The sequence below is a fragment of the Triticum dicoccoides genome, chromosome 3B (assembly GCF_002162155.2).
Source record: "Triticum dicoccoides isolate Atlit2015 ecotype Zavitan chromosome 3B, WEW_v2.0, whole genome shotgun sequence".
Lineage (NCBI taxonomy): Eukaryota > Viridiplantae > Streptophyta > Magnoliopsida > Poales > Poaceae > Triticum > Triticum dicoccoides.
Genome location: NC_041385.1, coordinates 3,349,861 through 3,368,899, shown reverse-complemented (window position 1 = coordinate 3,368,899; position 19,039 = coordinate 3,349,861). Strand labels below are relative to the sequence as shown.

The 19,039-nt window shown below is 49.2% G+C and overlaps 1 pseudogene; it reads right to left on the bottom strand.

Moving 5' to 3' along the window:
• Positions 1–2,492: 2,492 nt before the first annotated feature.
• LOC119274166 lies at positions 2,493–9,196 on the bottom strand (annotated as a pseudogene).
• Positions 9,197–19,039: the final 9,843 nt, after the last annotated feature.

Below are 19,039 nucleotides of genomic sequence, written 5' to 3'. Positions count from 1 at the left end.
CTCACAGAAAAAAAATGTAATGAATAAAATAAAATTGAAGTTATACATTGGCATATATCAATTGGAGTTGGAGATCATGAATAAATGTTTGCCAATTAGACGAACCGTCTCACTCACCTAATTTTGGGTCCTGTGATCTTTAACCAAGGAAGTAAGAGCATCTCCAGCCGTTGGCCCCCCAATAGGCGCTAAAAATCGCCCCCTGGGAGCGCACCAGCGCTAAACCGCGCGCTGGGGGCGTGATGCCCCCCAGTCGCGGCGCCCATGTTTTTTTGAAAATTTTAAATACGGCACAAACACGGCGCAAATTCAACGCAAAACTTCGGCGAGTTCGTTCAAATTTAAACATATTTTACAAAAAAAACTACTAGGCTGCTCCTCGCCGTCTCCCTCGCCGCTCCTCGCCGCCCGCCGCCCACCGCCCTTGCAGTTCTACATGCCGAGGAGGCTGTAGAACCGCGTGTAGTCGCCGCCGTCGTCATCGTCGTCATCATCATCGTCGTCGTCGTCGCCGCCGCCTCCGCCGCCGCCGTCCCTGCTGTAACCCTCCCCCGGTTGGCGCGGCGGGTTGGACGGTCCAGGGGCGTCCTCGTCGTCGTCGCTGTCGGCGAGAAGAGAGGCGAGTCGCTGGCAAGGAGGGCCCCCAGCGCGCCGGGTTCGGGTTGTGTCCGCCGGCGCCAATTTAGCTAAAACCAGCGAAAACTGGGCTCTTGGGGGCGCGACTGGGCAGATTTTTTGGCGCCGGCGGCCGAAAAATCGCCTGGGGGGCCTTGTTGGGGGTGCGGCTGGAGATGCTCTAAGAAGTAAGAACCAATCCCTAATGAAGTAACGATCCCTACCAAGAGTTAATTACAAAATTAGGATTTAGTAGTAGGAACCGAAGTTAATTAAAAAGAAGGACTCTCTAAGCAATAATCACCTGGCAGGAGGCAGAGTCGGTCACCGATCAATCTAAATTTGAGAGAGGACATAGGAGGCGAGGAAGGCAACGGCGGCAGCGGCCGGTCGCCCTGAGCCCACGGCCGTCGCCCCACGATCGAGAGTTTTCAGTTCTCACGATCCCGAATTCCCGATCCGTTGTAGCGATCGACGAGTACAGGCCTGTCACACCCTGATCGGGGAGATTGGGACGAGAGGAGGGGAACGGGAGGAGGAAGAGAGAGACATGGTAGGTGAGAGCGAGAGGAGCAAGGGGAGAGAGGAAAGTAGCGCAATACTTTTCTTCATGCCTCTCCACCCAATCGTTCGAGTACAAATAGGCCACAGTTGGCAACACACACATCCCACACTTGGCTTCACACGCACGCCACACTTGGCCCTCCAGCTGGACGCTGACTTGGTCGTTGTAAGTGCACTTGCACTGGATCAGTCCGCTGCAGGTTGATCTGCAGGCGTGACATTCCCCCCCCCCCTCGAGCAGGCTGATCTTCCTCTGTCCAAATGGGCGCATCCGGGTAGCGCCGCCGTAGCACATGGTAGTCCTCCCAGGTTGCTGCGGACGGCGGCATGGCGCTCCACTGAACCTGAACTTGGATCACCAGGGCATCGCCCTTCTTCATCATGCGGCAATCCAGAATGGCGATTGGAAAGCGGTCCGCAGCCATGAGGTCTGGTATCTTTGGCAGCTCAGCGAAGACCGGAGAGTAGTCGGGGACGAAAGGCTTAAGCTGCGAGACATGGAAGACGGGATGGATGCGGCTGTCCGGCGGCAGTTGCAGGCGATACGCCAGGGTGCCCACGCGCTCGACGACCGTGAAGGGGCCGAAGAACTTGTATGCCAGCTTGTGGCAAGGGCGGTTGGCAACGGAGGACTGGGCGTATGGCTGAAGCTTGAGGAGGACTTGTTCGCCGACATCGAAGGCGCGCTCGGCGTGATGGCGATCCGTCTGCTTCTTGAATCGCGCCTGGGCGCGCGTGAGCTGGGCGCGCAGTAGCTCTATGTGCATTGCCCAGTCAACTTCGTCACGCGGCGCATCCGCGGGTAGGTTGGTGTTGGCCGCGGGCATGCCACCGAGATTTGGCTCTCTACCGTACAACGCCTTGAAAGGTGAGCAGTTGAGGGAGGCATGGTGGGCGGAGTTGTACCAGAACTCCGCTGCGGTGAGCCACCGGCGCCATTGCTTGGGGGTGTCGTGGACGGAGCACCGCAAGTACATCTCCAGGCACTGGTTAACGTGCTCCATCTGGCCGTCCGTCCGGGGGTGATACGTCATGGAGTACAGGAGCTTGGTGCCTACGGCGTTGAGGATCTCCCGCCACATCGCGCTGGTGAACACCCTGTCACGGTCCGAGACGATGGAGTGCGGCACGCCATGGAGACGGATGACATTGTCCCATAAGGCTCGGGCGACTTGAGCGTCGTTGAAGGGGTGGCGGAGGGGGACGGAGTGGGCGTATTTGGTGAGCCGGTCGACGACGACCATGATTGCGTCGTAGCCATCGGACTTGGGCAGGCCTTCGACGAAATCCATGGTGAGCTCTTGCCATGGTTCTTACGGAATTGGAAGCGGCTGCAACTTGCCGGCCGGGTGCGTTTGCTCGTGCTTCGCGTGCTGGCAAATGCTGCACTGCCTGACGAAATCTTCCATGGCGCGCTTCAGTCCGGTACAGGCGAAGAGATTGCGCACCCTGTGGTAGGTGGCAGTGGCGCCGGAGTGGCTGCCGACAGCGCTGTGGTGCAGCATGGCGATAAGCTTCGTCTGGAGCACGGTGTTGGCTCCGATCCACAGCCGTCCCCGCTGTCGGATCACGACCTGCTGAAGGGAGCAACCCTGATCGTCGGTGTCGAACAGCGCAAGCTTTGCGAGCAGTTTTTGCGCGTTAGCATCCGTCTCGTAGGAGTTGGCCACCTCCTGAAGCCACTGGGGTTGGCACACCGAGAGCGCGTCGAGAGCCAGTAAGTGCCCTACTCACGAGAGCGCGTCGGCCGCGTCGTTGTCCGTGCCCTTCTTATAGCGGAACATGAACTGGAGCCCCACCATCTTCGACATCGATTTGCGCTGCGGGTCCATGACGAGCTGTTGATCGCCCAAGGAACACAAGCTCTTGTGATCAGTGACGATTTCGAACGGGGCGCGCTGGAGGTAAGGACGCCACTTGTCGATCGCCATCATCATGGCGAGGAATTCCTTCTCGTACGCCGAGAGTTTCTGATTCCGCATGCCAAGCGCCTTGCTCAAGTCCGCGATCGGGTGGTTGTCTTGCGTTAGGACGGCGCCGATGCCGGTGTCGCACGCGTCGGTCTCGATGCCCAACGGGCGCTTGAAATCTGGCAGCGCTAGTACGGGCGTGCTCACCATCGCCTTCTTTAGCATCTCGAAAGTAGTTTGTGCTTGATCATCCAAGTGAAATCCCTTCTTGGTGAGGAGGCGCTTCAGGGGCTTGGCGATGATGCCGTAGTGTGGCACGAATTTGCGGTAGTAGCCCATGAGGCCGAGGAAGCCGCGGAGCTCGATGGGCGTCGTGGGCACGGGCCAGGCATGCATTGCGCTGGTCTTGCTGGAGTCTGTGGCGATGCCGTTCTTGGAGATGACATGCCCGAGGTACTCAATCTCCTGTTGCGCGAACAAGCACTTGGAGGCCTTGGCGTAGAGCTGGTGCACCCGGAGCAGATCCAGCACGGTGCGCAAGTGTTCTTCGTGCTCCTGTAAATCAATGCTGAAGACCAGAATGTCATCGAGGAAGATAATAATGAACTTGCGGACATAGCGGCCAAAAACGGAGTTCATGAGACATTGGAAGGTTGCCGGCGCGTTGTAGAGACCGAACGGCATCACCCTGAAGTAGTAGTGGCCGTGATGTGTTTTGAATGCCGTTTTTTCTTCGTCTTCTTCTCGCATGCGTATCTGATGGTAGCCTGCCCCCAGATCAATCTTGGAGAAATAAGCAGCTCCGCCAAGCTCATCGAGCAGCTCGTCGACCACCGGCAATGGAAATTTGTTCTTCACAGTAGCCGTGTTTAAACGCCTGAAGCCCACACAGAATCACCAGGAGCCTTCCTTCTTCTTGACGAGCAACACGGGTGCAACATAAGGGCTCAGGCTATGGGCAATTACCCCCGATTGCAGCATCTCATGAACCTGCTTTTCGATCTCATCTTTCTGTGCCGGCGAGTAGCGGTAGGGCCTGGTGTTAATCGGAGTTGTGCCGGGCTCCAGATTGATCGCATGATCGTACTGCCATTTGGGAGGCAGTACTTTGGGTTTAGCGAACACGTCTGCATATTTCGATAGCAATTTCTGAATGCTGGGTGGTGTTGGTGCAGGTTCGGGTTTGTCTGTTATTTCTACTGTAACCAGAGCTGCGGTCCAAATGTCATTGCAAACTTTCATGCGATGTAACTCATAAGCATCCAGTTATGCTATGGGGGGAAGATCTGAAGTTCGGACGCCTTGTAAGTGCACCTGTTTCCCTTCTGTCTCGAATGCTATGGCTTTCTCCTGCCAATGACAGTTCATGGGACTGTGCGCGGCCAACCAGTCGATGCCCAGCACCCCATCGTAAGCGCTGAGCGGCAGCACACGCAGATCAGTGTGGAAAGTGTGACCAGGCACTTGCCATTCCAATCCTTGAACTAGTTGATTGCACAACAGTCGTTCGCCATTGGCGATGCGTACTGACACTGGCGGCAAGCTCTCTGTCTGAACTTGTAGCCGCTTGAGGAAGGTTTCACTGATGAAACTCTGGGTACTCCCCGAATCAACCAAGAGTAACATGACCTGATCCCCCACTTGTGCTCGTAGGTGAGTTGTAGATGGAGTTTCTTCGCCTGATAGTGCCTGACGCGATAGTGAGCAGCATTCTGGCTCCTGTGCTGCTGGTGGATCCAGTAACTGAAGGTCGTGCGTTGTGTCATCAGACAAAATTTCTCCGAAATCGCCCACTTCGATCATCAGGATTTGGCCAGCTCGTTTGCACTGATGCTCCCGCGAATATTTGTCCCCACAGCGAAAACAGAGGTTGTTTGCTCTTCTGAATTCGCGCAACTGGCGCTCTCTTGCATACTCGTCGCCTCCTTGCTTGGGCACGGCTGCTGCGCGAGCTGGAACATGGGCTGTTGCTGCTGCTGCAGGTGGCGGTGGCCGTCCGACGGGTGTGATGCATGGGTGCTGGAAGCGCTACTTCTCTAGTTCTTCTTCCTGAATACGAGCGAACACTGCTGCTCGAGTGATGCTGGTTGGTGCTTGCAGACGAACTCCCAGGCACAACTCATCCTTGAGGCCGATCAAAAACTGAGAGATGAAAAACTTGTAGCTCAGAGTTGGATCCAGGGCCAACAAATGGTACATTGCAGTCTCGAATTGGTGGCGATATTCCTGCACACTGCATGTCTGTCGTAACTGCACAAAGTGATGCATCTGAACCTCGAATTCTTCCGGACCGAATTCTTCCTGTATCGCGGCTCTTAATGTTTACCATGAGACGCCTGGATGCGTCTGTCGGTAGGCCTGGAGCCACATCGCGGCCCGGTCGTCCATGTACAGCACTGCAGTGGTGACCCAGTGGTGTTGAGGCACCCGGTACAGCTCGAAGTAGGTGGTGCAGCGGTCCAGCCAGATGCGAGGGGCGTCGCCGTCAAAACGCGGAAATTCATGCTTCGGGGGCTTGATGTAGTGGTTGCCGTGGCGGTCGAGCTCCGATGATGACGGGGACCGCACAGTGATCAACGGTGGTCCATGGTTGACGAGTCGGGCGAACGGGAGCTGGGCCACGCCATCCGTGTAGAGGGGCAGCGGCGGAGGACGAGTCGGTGGTGGTGGTGGTGGTGGTGGTGGGTGTGCGGAGGAGTCCGCGGTGGCCGTGATGCCTGATGGAGACGCGCCTCCAGAGACGGTCGCCGCGGGATCGACGGCCGGCGCAGCCTTGCGGGCCTCGTCCACGTCGGCTTGCGTGAGGTCGATCTGCTTGGAGAGGAGCTTGATCTCGGCGGAGACCTGGTCGTTGTAGGCGATCTGTGCCTGGTGGCGCTCGTCGGCGGTCTTCTGCTTCGCATCGAGGCGGCGGATGACGGCCTCGAGCAAGCCCTGCAGCTTGTCCGTGTCTCCGACATGGCGTCGAGCACGCGGCGGGTTTGCGCCGAGGGTTTGGATGGTGGTGCCGTGGTTTCGCTAGATCAGATCGAACCCCATGCAGAATTTTGTGCGAGCTCGCCGGAGCGGCGCCACCTGACCCGGTGGATGTTACCGATCGATCTGGGCCAACGGCGGTGGTGGTGAGATTTTTTTTTTAGCTCTGAATACCAGATTGTCACACCCTGATCGGGGAGATTGGGACGAGAGGAGGGGAACGGGAGGAGAAAGAGAGAGACAAGGTAGGTGAGAGCGAGAGGAGCAAGGGGAGAGGGGAAAGTAGCCCAATACTTTTCTTCATGCCTCTCCACCCAATCGTTCGAGTACAAATAGGCCACAGTTGGCAACACACACACGCCACACTTAGCTTCACACGCACGCCACACTTGGCCCTCCAGCTGGACACTGACTTGGTCGTTGCAAGTGCACTTGCACTGGATCAGTCCGCTGCAGGTTGATCTGCAGGCGTGACAAGGCCTCATCCAGTACAAGGAGTCGAGGAGGAGTCGAGCACGACGAGGAGATCAGGATTCAGAAGTTCTCGTTTCAGGGTTCAGGCTTACAGCGTTGGTCGCTGCCGCCGTTTTACTGTTTGAGCGCTGCAGTCCAGGTCTCGAGGAGATCACAGATCGGACCCAATTACCGAACGACTGATCCCTTTTCAGCGCTCGATGGATGCCCTCGTGCCCTCTTGGCTCTCCCTAGGATTCCATCCAGCACAGAGCGGCAGAACCGCAGAAGCTACTCCAGAGCCCAGCAACCCAGTAGTGCACAAGTTTTTCTTTAATACTAAAGCCTGCGTAAAAAAATTGGGGCCCCCAGAATTTTGGGCCCCGTGTGGGCCGCACTTTTGGAACCACTATGGGCCCGGCCCTGCACACTGTGCAGTGTCCATGATTCTAATTTTCATTATTTGAATTTGTCTTCCTTATCAATTGCGGCATATGGAGCATCTATAAATCAATGGCTGTGATTTCGGGAGTAATTTCTGAAAGTTCGTACTGTTTCTACCATGCATCTTTTTTGTAAGGGTCACATAGAGAAAAAACAATTGCTTTGTCGTGTTAAAGAAATGGTTTACTCGTCCTTTATAACTTGGTTGTCTTGCACTAATAATATTTTGCCCTCCTTCGAAAAAAAATAAAATATTTTGCCCTTTTTTCCTAATCCTTGGTAAACAAATTTCCCTTTCATGTCGTACTTCCATTTGAATGGTGTGCCTTTATTTATATTATGCGCCTCCCTTACATTTGTTAATTTCTCTGGAATTATGTTTGATATTCTTTCACTGAATACATCTATCTGTTTTACTCACATGGTTCGCGTGTAACTTATAGTTGGCTAATTATTCAGTTGAGTAGACTCTTGATGTCTTGCTCTATATATATGCAGATATTGATCAATATGAAGGGAGGTAATACAATCAAGTCACTGAGTGTACTTGTTTTACCCGTTTGGATTTAGGGGACTGGTTGTATGGAAGATTCCAATTTTGGGGCACCCAATTACCCTAAACTAGAATATGAAGTACTGGGCGGAGATCTTGGGCTAATTCTAGATCCGCAAAGTCGACGTCAGGCAGATGGGGAGAAAGATGGGACATGGAAGCATTTGGCCGACCCAAGCAACAGCCGGATAATAGAGAGATGGGCTTTGTGTTACTATGAAGGGGTTTACTTATCATGATGATAACCCAGTTATTCTCCACCGCTGCAATAGAACTTACTTCAAGACTACGAGGCCACCGTCGACGACTCGCGTGCGGACACCACCACGCGGTTGGCTGCTTTAAACAACAGTTCGTGGCGTTTTCTCGAGGCCCTGTCACCTCTCCTGCACCAAACGATCTGTCCAAATTTGACCATCAGATCTAAGAGCCCACCATTCCTTCTCTTCTCATCATGACACGCATATCTCTCTATTGAGTAACATGCTTAGTTAATTAGAAAATATGAGATAGACTAGGATATGTTCTGACTTGTCTTGTAGTCAAAGTTGATCATATATTTACTATATATTCACCCATGAAGCTGAAGCAATAAACAAATTATTCCACCAATCCCTTATAATATATGATATCAGCCTAACTGATCCAACCCTAACCGCCCGCCGCTTCCTCTCCGCGCCGCCCCTGGGGCGGTCGGCCTCCATGACCGCCGTCGAGGGCCACACCGCCCGTACCTAGGGTTCGTCCGCCGGTCCTGTTGATCGATTGCCCTAGAGAGTCTTTCCCTCGATTCTTTTATCCATTTTTTTCACTCTCTCGCCGGTCGTCTTGATCGGCTTTTCATTCTAGTTTTTCGCTAAGATCGCTTTGCGTCGCTCGCCGGTGCCCGTCGACACTCGTGCGCCTCTACACCGACACCGGTGCGCCCATGCGGCTTCCTCTCCGACCCGGCAGCTCGCGTGATGCATTGGCCCGTCACGGTTGTCCTTCGCACGTCTGCCGGCCCGTCGTTCTACACCGTCTTTCATCGCCCTCATCCAATAAGGATGCTGCATCAACCACATATCCATCCTACTCGGCTGCTCTATCTGCCGACCCTGGCGCCATCCTGCACGCGCCATGTTTACCGACTGCTTTATGCTGCATAGCTTGCGCCCCTCTCGAGCATGGGCCGAGTGCACGTGCCGGTTGTGCACGTGTCTATTCGTGCGTGGCGTCGGTGGCTCGGCCACCTCATCATCGACCGGTGACGCCGACCTCGCGAGCAGTCGGATTGATCACCTAAACGCCGCCCTGCCCCTCTACCGATGGAGCAACGCACTGCCGCCCCGTGGTTTTCCCCGCGACTGCACTGACTTGTGCGTCGCCGTTGCGTTGCCCCTTCCGGCCGTAGTGCTGCGACACGCGGTCCACGCCGCCGCCCCGAGGCCGTCCCCACGGTTGCACCGACCAGCGGTTCCCGCTGCCGCCCCGAGGTCTTCCCACCGTCGCACCGACCCGCCTACTGCCGCTGCGTCGCCCCTTCGGGCCATAGCGCCGCGGCCTGCGGTCCACACCGCCGTCCCCGCGCGTCGACTTCCCTTGGTATGCGCCGCATCGCCTCCCTTGGCGCGGGAACGCCACCGTTCGCACCCGTCTTCGTCACGCTATCAGGTTCCTCACCTATTTCGAGGACCGCCATCGCACTCCTAGCCTAGCTAGTAGTATCATCTATCTACCTCCAATTAGTATGTCAATTTATTACTTTGATGCACCTGACAATCGTGTACAGCCGTGGTACCTAGATTGAATGACACACCAAATCCTTTAGCAAATAGGAAACGTAGCTAGCTCAAAGGTCTCGCGTTCTCATTCTGAAATGTAGCCTGACCACAGACCATAAAAGGACCATTAGCACACCTGGAGAGTTGTCAAACACCTAGCGTGCAGAACATTACAATGAGCTGGGAGGTGGCGCATTAGTGGACTTCCGAGCCGATCGCACCAACCGGGGAACGGAGCAAACAAACGAATCGGGAAAGCTACGTTGCCGGGTGCAAGTGGAGCCATCGCCGAGTCTTCTCTTCCCGCAAATGCCCTCATAGTCGGAGGGGAGCCATCGCAGAGTCTTCCCACAAATTCCCTCATGGTCGGAGGGGAGCCGTCGCAGAGTCTTCCCGGATCCATCGCGGAGTCTTCCCGGAGCCGTATGCAAGTGGAGAAGGTGGCTTCACGGACTCTCATCCTAGCCAGGGAAGGCTCTGCACCTCACGTCCGTTCACTCACAACCACACACCCACGTACAGATATATGGAGATAAGACATGAGATTGTTCTTCGTCTTCCTTCCTTCCTTGCTTGCATTTTGCTCCTCGTCTTTATCTTCCTTCGAATCCTTTCACTTCCGTATCGTTGAGCGCTCATTTTTCCCCGCTGCGAGTCCTCCTCCCCTGCAGCTGCAGGTTAGTTCTCTCGGTTGAGTCTACTACTTTTATCCTCGCAGATCTGTTGTGTAATTTTGGCAGTGGCGCTGTACCAGGCTACCAGCTCAAACTGGTTCCTCTTTATACTACTTTTTTTTTTAATTTCTATTGATCTGCTTTGTGCAAAACTCGATTGGTGTACCGGCGGAGAACCAAGAAAGAGCCGAGCACTTAAACTGCTCATAATTAAATCTGAACTGACGCTTATTATCTTATCTGTATAAACATGCAGCTGGTTCTTTTACTTATGCATACGGGGGAAGCAATAACATGGGCGTTGGGCCGATCCATCTGCCACTCCATTTATTGCAAAGTATGACAGATAACTAGTACAAATGCCCGTGCTTTGCACCGGGCGATAAAAAAGGCACATATGCCATTGTGCATTATTTTTTATATCCAATTTTAATAAACTTCTATAATGAGGTCAAACATGGCAAAATCCTTATTTTTAATAAAAGTTAACGTTTTCACAAAATTGGAACTCTTTTTAAGAATATTAACACATTTATGAAAATAACATTTCTCTAAAAAAGAACATTTTTTACAGAAAAAAGTACATTTTTTTAATAGAAGTCTTTTATGAAAAGAATGTTTTTTGTGTTTTACGTTTCTAAATTGACTTTGTTAATTTTTTTTGTTTTATGTTTCTAAATGGACTTTGTTTTAGTAAAAATGGAACATTTTTTGGGAATTTTTAAATTTTTAAAATGTGAATATAATTGTTTGAAACAAAAATAGTGTGAACATTTTGAAGCTATTTTTCCTGTGTTAAAAATTACATCTATTTTTAGAGCATTTTTTGACGGGTTTTTAGAGCATTTTTGTTGACTTTTACAGGTGGTTGTTTGGTTGGGAAGAGTTTATTCTTTTTTTTGGCTATTTGGGCTTGGTCCAAACAAATTACTTGACGTTAACTTTTATTAAAAGTAACAACCAATTGTTTCGCCAAAGCAGTATATATTAAAAGGCGACAATACTACCTTTTGCCGAACAATACACCACTGCAATCATGGGAGTCCAATTAATGATTTACATTGAAACTTAATCCATTATTGAATATATGCACACGACACCAATAAGACGATTTTTGGACAACAGTGAGATCGTGCCATCCATGTATAGAATTAAACTGCAGCAGACCGTTTGATTAGGGTCGTGCAATGATCTGCAGCATAAACTATCGTCCACAGAGTAGTTTTGGAGCAAATAAACTGTAACTTTCTGAATTCTATTGACCCGTGTGTTTGTCAATGGTGGCTCAACATTAGCAGTTACAGCACCTCATCATATATTGGGTCTTCAACAGAAGCAAACACATGGTCAGAGTGTTCCTAAGATTGATGGTTTCTGAACTCTGTATCTGCTATTCTATAAGTTTTTTTTTGAAAAATGCTATTCTATAAGTTAGCCATGAACAAGGTTTGCTTTCTGTGAAGGAATATAAGAGCACCACGGCAGCAACTGAAGGGTTTGATTTCAGTCAAGAAATATAGCATTACATCAATAGCAAAACATGATGATATTTGTGGAAATAAAATAGTGAGAACACTGCAACTGTTTTTTCAGAAATAGCACACATGCCCTGTTTTGAGAAAATGGAAGTTAGCACCAGCAAGTAAATCAATCTTGAAAAAATAATAGAGTTTCTAGATGTGCTTACATTATCAATTTACACAAATGTATGCCATATCTTTTCTTACAAATTCATATTGGAGAATAAAGTTGTCCCGGAATCAACAAAATGTTCGGATTACTTTACAAAGACTATCAATTTTTGTTAATATGAAACCTTATGAATCGTATTTCCTCAAATATGTACGTCTCCCAGCCGCGCCTTACCACCTCTCTTCCGTCCATTTTAGATGCTTCGTCATTCGCCACACCGCCGCCGAGCCGCCGCCAATTTCTTTGAAAATTTTCATAGATAGATAGTGCACAAAAAGAGAACAGATTCATAAGAAAAGTAATGTATGCACCTGTCCTATCTCCCAAGAATCAAACTTCTGTGGTAAATTAAAACTAACACATACCATGGCTATCCAACAGCACATATTAGTGACAAATCTGAACCGGGTCCTCTTTCCTTAGGATCTGATATACCTTCAGGCTGATTAACTCTGCTAGGTGTTCTCTGAACTCTGAAAGTCTGAATCAACTCATGCACAACTTTTGACGATGGAAATGGAGTGGCGTCACAAGATTGGATCCTTATCCTGCTATATAACTGTAGTAAAGTTAAAGCAAATAAGCTAAGAAGTTGGATAGCAAGATGAAGGTGCACCACACCATCCAATTCTGAATAAGTGGCTGATGGTTTTCCTCATTGAATCCATAAGGAGCATGCTTTTCTATCCTTGAACTAAGCTGAAACTCAAGAGATCTAAAATCTGAACGAAAGAACTTGATTTCTTGGAAGGAGGGCGACTACACCAGATCGAGTAGCCTCGCCCGTGCATCACCAAAGCTGGGGCACATGGAGCCGTGGCGTTTGCGACACCCAGCAGCAGGGTCACATCTCATCCCCATCAACTCAAATCAAAACAGAAGGAGCAAACAAAACAGGTATCAAATCACACTCATCGCCACTCTGGTAATCACAGGCTAGCCATGGCTTCAGAAGTTGTCGTCATTCTCTGCGTACCTCACTGCAGAGCTGTGGGAGCTAGGCTTCCACCGCAGCTGGCGTGCGTGGAGGGCGAAGGCCAAGCCAAAAGGCATGTGCGGTGCAACGGGTAGAAAATTAATAAATATATGCTTGCAAACTTGAAAAATAATTTACCACCCAAACAACTTTGGAAGTAGAAAACAATATTGAAAGTACTCAAAGTAGGTGTACATCAGCTCCAGAACCAGCTCTTCCAAAATATCATCTTTTGTAATTCCACATCCCTGCCTGCCATGTCAATGTAAACTGCCAACTATTCTGGGAAACTTCATCCAAGTACAGCATAATGAGGCACGAATAGGTGTATGCTCTGAGTACTATTCAATGGTCATGCAGCACATCGGACAATGAACACACTGTGTCATCACAAGTCACGAGTAATGTTGAAGTGTTAATATTAAGTGATACATGCAGTAAGATAGGAAGGCCTTCAGTAAAAAAAACATCTGATTACTGCGAAAAAACTCTGGTGCCAAACATTTAGTATCGACTAAGCTACATGTTTTCTATATTTGAACATGGCAGAGAAACAAAAGAAATATGTGACCGGATCAGGTTCTCGTCTCACCATTGAGCGTGATGCACATATCCTGATATGCACCCTAAATCCTAACAAGTTTCAGAAATATCAAACTTACAAAACCAAATAACTGAATTTGCTGGCCCCGTACATCATTTTAAAGATTAAAAGAAACTCAAATCCAAGATCAATTGTTTTCATAGTTGTTGTCCCCAGATCAAATACTGTTCCAAATTTTCCAAGAGATCCACCACGAAAATTGTTTCTTATTTTTATTTCTTCCATTGTAGCAAAGCAAGATAAACAACTAAATAAAGACATGCTTGTGTTTAAGGGTTGTATACCAAGAATAGCAGCTCAGCGAGCAAGATCAGATGTTGCGCATTTGAGGTTCGCCTCTCCACCCTAGGAAACCACACAAAATTATAGCAAAGAATAAGCAAATCAGTGTAAGAAATAACACAGAAAGCTAGAATTTCTATGCAACCAACATCACTATAAAAGTAATTGTAATGTTCATTCATTGTATAAGTATACAAAAATTATCTATATGAGAGCTATTAATTGTACTGTCCATTCATTTCTATACAACCTCTTATTATAATTTACAATGAAAGTATGAGAACTATTAAAATTGACCAGTACAAAAATTAGAAGACACTACCAAGTATTGCCACATTTTTATCTCCTCATCATGTGGCCATAACGAAATTCAGCACAGGAGTGCCACATCTTTTATCTCCTCGGATGGATATAACAAACTTCAACACAGTATTGCCACATTTTCCATCTAAGTGCAGAGCACCAATGACTCGCAGCTTTAACAAGCACACTATTCCTCCCAAGGACAGAGCAGAAGCTCCCCTGAACTTCCCCCAAACAGTGGAATTCTTTGCAGCACCACTACCATGCAATGTCAGAGGAACTACTACTATTTAAAACTATAATAAAAATATATTACAAAGTTCAGTGTCTTAGAGTCAAACTACCTAACTGACCAAATGTTAGGCACTACTAATAAAGGCTGCAGGCTAATTACATGAACACCAGTGAGAAATTGCACAAGAATGAATTAACATAGTGGAAATTCAGGTAGCCAACTCAAATGAAAAAACAGAAGGACATGGATAAGCAATGTCGTGACCCTTCTAGTCACTGAATTGTTAAACTCCCAGAGCATATACTAAAGAACATACAGAACTAATAAGTACTCCCTCTGTAAAGAAATGCAAAATACTTGATCAAGACTGTTGCAACTCCTGTACCATTTTTTTATGAACCTCTTCAAGCTGTTACAATGTGAAGACTTACTATATATATTTTCAGAGCCAACCAATTATGTATACCTTAAGCCAATTAACTACAGAGATGTAGAGTGGAACCATATAGCATTGGTCTGAACCACTAATGCAAACCTTCAGCCAATTAAGTACAGAGATTTAGAGTGGAACCATGTAGCACTGATATGAAAACTTTGTCATACAACAGCTGTTCTTCCTAGATAAAAATTTCGCTAGCTTTATCACCTTTTATTGCTACTTCCAAAATAGTCAATTAAATAATTACCTCTCTGCCATCACCATGATATTACTTTACCTTTTCTTATATTTTTCTGTCATACAATAGATGTTGCTCCTAGATACAAATTTAGCTAGATTTATCACATTTTATCGCTACTTCTAATTATTGTTTTTCCTCAGGACCATCTTGTAATGAGGACAGGGGGGTGTTTTAGGCATTGACTTGTTCAGAGCTTATGTAGTAGTTGATGACAGATGCAAATTGATTACACTGTAGTATGTACCTCAGGTCAGAAGAAGTTCCGGCAGACGGTGGAGTACGTGCAGACGGATTTCTGGCGAAGTCCACAGTGTACAGCGACGTCAGAAACTTGCGACACGACGATGAGCCAAATAACTGCAGATTATCGCAGAGTTAGAACACACAAGATTATTTAACCTTGCAATTAGAATACAAAGGGTTCAGTGATGTCTTTTTTCCTTGATGACAGATGCAAATCATCTGGATACGAATTGGGTAGTATTTATTGTCAGGTTTATATACATTGATTGATGGGACTGTAGCAATAACGAAAACTTTCAGTAGCAAGCTACATCTCTGTTCTCTATCTAAATGTGCATCAATCAGTAGCATCATACATCATACATCAGCATCTATGTAAATGTGAAGCAATCAACGCTTCTCTCTATACCTTCTCTATCTCTCTGCTCTCTCTCTCTTGTTCACCTGTCTCTTTTTTTATCCACAAGAGCAAATCAGTAGGCGTTGGACCCTATCTCTCATCTCTGTTCTCTCTCTCTTTCTAGCAGCAGCGGCCAGTAGCAGTTCCATCAATCCTTCTATCTAAATGTACAGCAATCATCATCTCTCTCTCCTCTCTCTCATCCTCACCTGTCTCACCAACAACAGTGTCCAGCATGCCCTCTGCTCTCTCCCTAGAGCAAGAACTCCTCGTCTGCAAGGGCGTATGCCTTACCAGCTCCCAGCTCACCAGCCCCACCGCGGAAGCGACCTATCCCCTACACAGCATCGAGGGGAGGGGCGGATTGAGATCAATCACAGAGAGAGAGATGAGGGGGAGGAGATCCCATAGGGACGTGAGAAGTGCGACGGGAAACACTGAGGCGGGCTTCTGCTCCAAGTTCTAGGAGGAAGACGGAGGCGAGGGGGGCCAAGAAGGAAGGAGGAACGAACCTGGGGCCGCCGGAGAAGAGCCGGCGAAGCCTTGCCCGGAACCCTAGCCACGGGGGTGGGGTTGCAAGCGGGCGGTAGAGGACGGGAGCGGAGAATCTGGTCGGAGGGGAGGGAGGCGCGGACCGTGAGGAGCTCGGGGGCGTGCTGCGCGGTGTCGGAGGTCGCCGGAAGCGGCCGGCGCAGGTGGCGGCGGCGGCGAGGAGTTCGTGGGCGAGAGGGAGAGGAGACGAGCGCCCGTGGTCTGTTTGTTGCCGTATTTTTTTTCCTTTACAAATCTGCTCGGATCACGGGTTGAATACACCAAAAGATAGGGAGTTTTGTGTAAAAATGAAACGTTTTCCTGGTTAACCACTTAAAATAGGACCGCGGGTTGATTCGAAGAAACGCGGGGATGCTTTTGCAAAACTGCCACGACGGACGACCAGAAGCAGTAGCTGGTTTATTAGTAGGTAAAGATAAAGATGAAGATAAAGATTTCTCTGAAGATCGGGTACTTGGCAGCGATGCGTACGAAACAGTTTATCTGGTATGAAATATTATTTTTTGCGGGGGAGTTTATCTGGTACTATGATTAATCACTCACAATTACACACGTACGATAGAAATGGTGGGAAAAAAACCATCGTTCGTTGGACTCTTTATTTCATCTACTACTGTGGTGGGATTTACGCGCACGCCCAAGATCGATGGAGGCGCATGTAGTAGTCCATTTGAATCTCTAAAAAGACAAATATTTAGGAACGGAGGGAGTAGATATGTAGAAGAGGTTGGGGTCGCTGCTTTATAGACCAATCGTGGTCTACCTGGACTCAGCTCACGGAGGCAACCGACACAGCGCGCGTTGGCGGCCATTGATGGATGGGGCTGGGAAGGATGGCGAGGTCGGTCAGTCGTGGCGGTGTGGACTCAGGAAGCTGGAGGATGGCCACTGAACTGATGGCGCTGGCACTCCAGCACGCTCTCTTACGGCTGCGATGCGGGGCCTGTTCGTGCCCCGGATGCCGGCACCGAACCCGCCGTTCCACCTGCCGGCTCGTCCACGTTGCGCACCGCGGTGGCGCTAGTCAGCCGCCTACATCATGATGGACATGCACGCACAGCTGGACCGGCCGCTCCCTGCAGGGTAATTGGCTCTTCGCTACCGCGGTTGTGTGCACGTCGGTATCCACGACGGCTGGCTGGCGCGCGGGGACCAATCAGTAGGTCCGCTCACGCGAGTTACCGCGGGGTTGTGTGCAACACCAAAACATTGTGCGGTTAATTGGTTATTGCCATGAAACTCGACTAGAATTCTTGCCGTACAACGAAACTATTGTTCTTGCTGAGGTGACAGAGGGCGCTTTGCTTTGAGTTTATGGAAAATGGAAGCCTTAGCAATGTCAACTGCTCATTTTATGACACGGCCCAAATAACTTTTTGCTATCCAAACCATCCTTGATATATATGTTTTTGGTAAAATCTTCGATGATGCTTCACTTGTATATGTAGCATGTCAACTGCTCATTTTTGGTATATATGTTTCAAGAATTCTAATAATGTCTTTATTTCCATAGATGAATTTAATGGACATGGTTGGCGCAAGCACTACGCTATAATTAAGGGTATTTGCTATGGTTTGAAGTACCTTCACGAGGAACTAAAGCCTCCTATTTTTCATTTGGATCTAAAGCCACCCAACATATTGCTGGATAAGAACATGATCCCGAAAATTGCAGATTTCGAATTGTCCAGGTTCTTCAAGGAAGACAAATCCCACATCACCAATAGTCCTATAGGAACACTGTAAGCTTATTCCACATGCGAGTAGTTTTATTTTCCTAAGCAGAGAATTTCTATTTGCACTGGGCACACACATGATGTCAGTAACATACGCGTTGTTTCATGCTTGCAGTGGGTACTTACCACCAGAGTTCATAAATCAGAACATAATCTCAAATAAGCTGGATATATTCAGCTTAGGTGTTGTAATCATAAGGACATTGGCCGGATCCAAAGGCTACTCCAAAAGTGCTGAAATGCCACCCGAGTAATTTATTGAGATTGTAAGAAGTGCATTTTATTGATATTAGTTGAACATTCTCACCAGTAGTGTTCTGTTTTTACAGGGCAATAGCTCCTGTGCGACGTTTTTGATGTGAATTGGAAAAGGTGCGACGTTGTTGGAATGAATGGCTGTGATGCAACACATTTGAGCGTGTATATAGCCTAGGGCCACATGGGGTGTTAAATGTGGTTAAATTTGTCGTCAACCAAGCCCGTTTATTTTAGGACATGTGGGTCCAACTTAATTGCTCCTCAAAACAGTTGACCGTGCCCTGCCGGCCGACCGTGCCGGGCCCGCCACTCTGTCCCCTCCCCCCCCCCTTCTTCTCCGGTGGCGGCGGATCTTGCGTTCTCGGTGGCGGCGGCGGAGCCCTCGTTCTCAACGGCGGCGGAGCCTTCGTCCTCAGAAAATGGTGAGTGAGAACCCTAGTCTCCCTCCTGTTCCTCTCTCAGCCCCGTAGATCTTAGCTCGTTTCCTCTGTTTTCGCTTGTTGAATCGATAGGTTGTGAGGGGAGCCCGTGGGCATACTGAGATGGAGCCGCCAGATTCAACTTCGAATAGGTAATGCGCCTCTCTCCGATCCAATTTTGCATGCAATTAGGGCCTGGTCTGCTCTTTCTCACGGGCTCACACTGTCCGCCACTGACAGAGGGGATGCTGCCGCTCGGGCCTTCGAATTGACGGTCAATTTCTTTCCATCAAAGGCAAAATTAGTTGATTGTAGCATTCAGAACATTGAGAGAGACACAATTGTTAAATGGGAGGTTGAGTTTACAGAGATTGATCCACAAGTTATACAGAACATGTGAGAGAAGGCAGTGAAGAAATGGGTGGAAAAAATTGGGGAGAATGTTGTTTGGGGTCCAGACACTGGTAGAAAAAGAGGCTTCCGTCCAGCCCCATTAGTCGCGAAACTGTAGGAACCGCGACTAATGAAGTCTTTAGTCGCGGTTCAGCAGACGAACCGTGACCAAAGGCTTGGGCCAGGGCGCTCGGTGGCCAGCTGGTGCACGTGAGGGGCTTTAGTCGCGGTTGGCCAGGCCAACCGCGACTAAAGGTGCCCAAAGGCCTTTAGTCGCGGTTGGCCTGGCCAACCGCGACTAAAGCTCCTCCCCT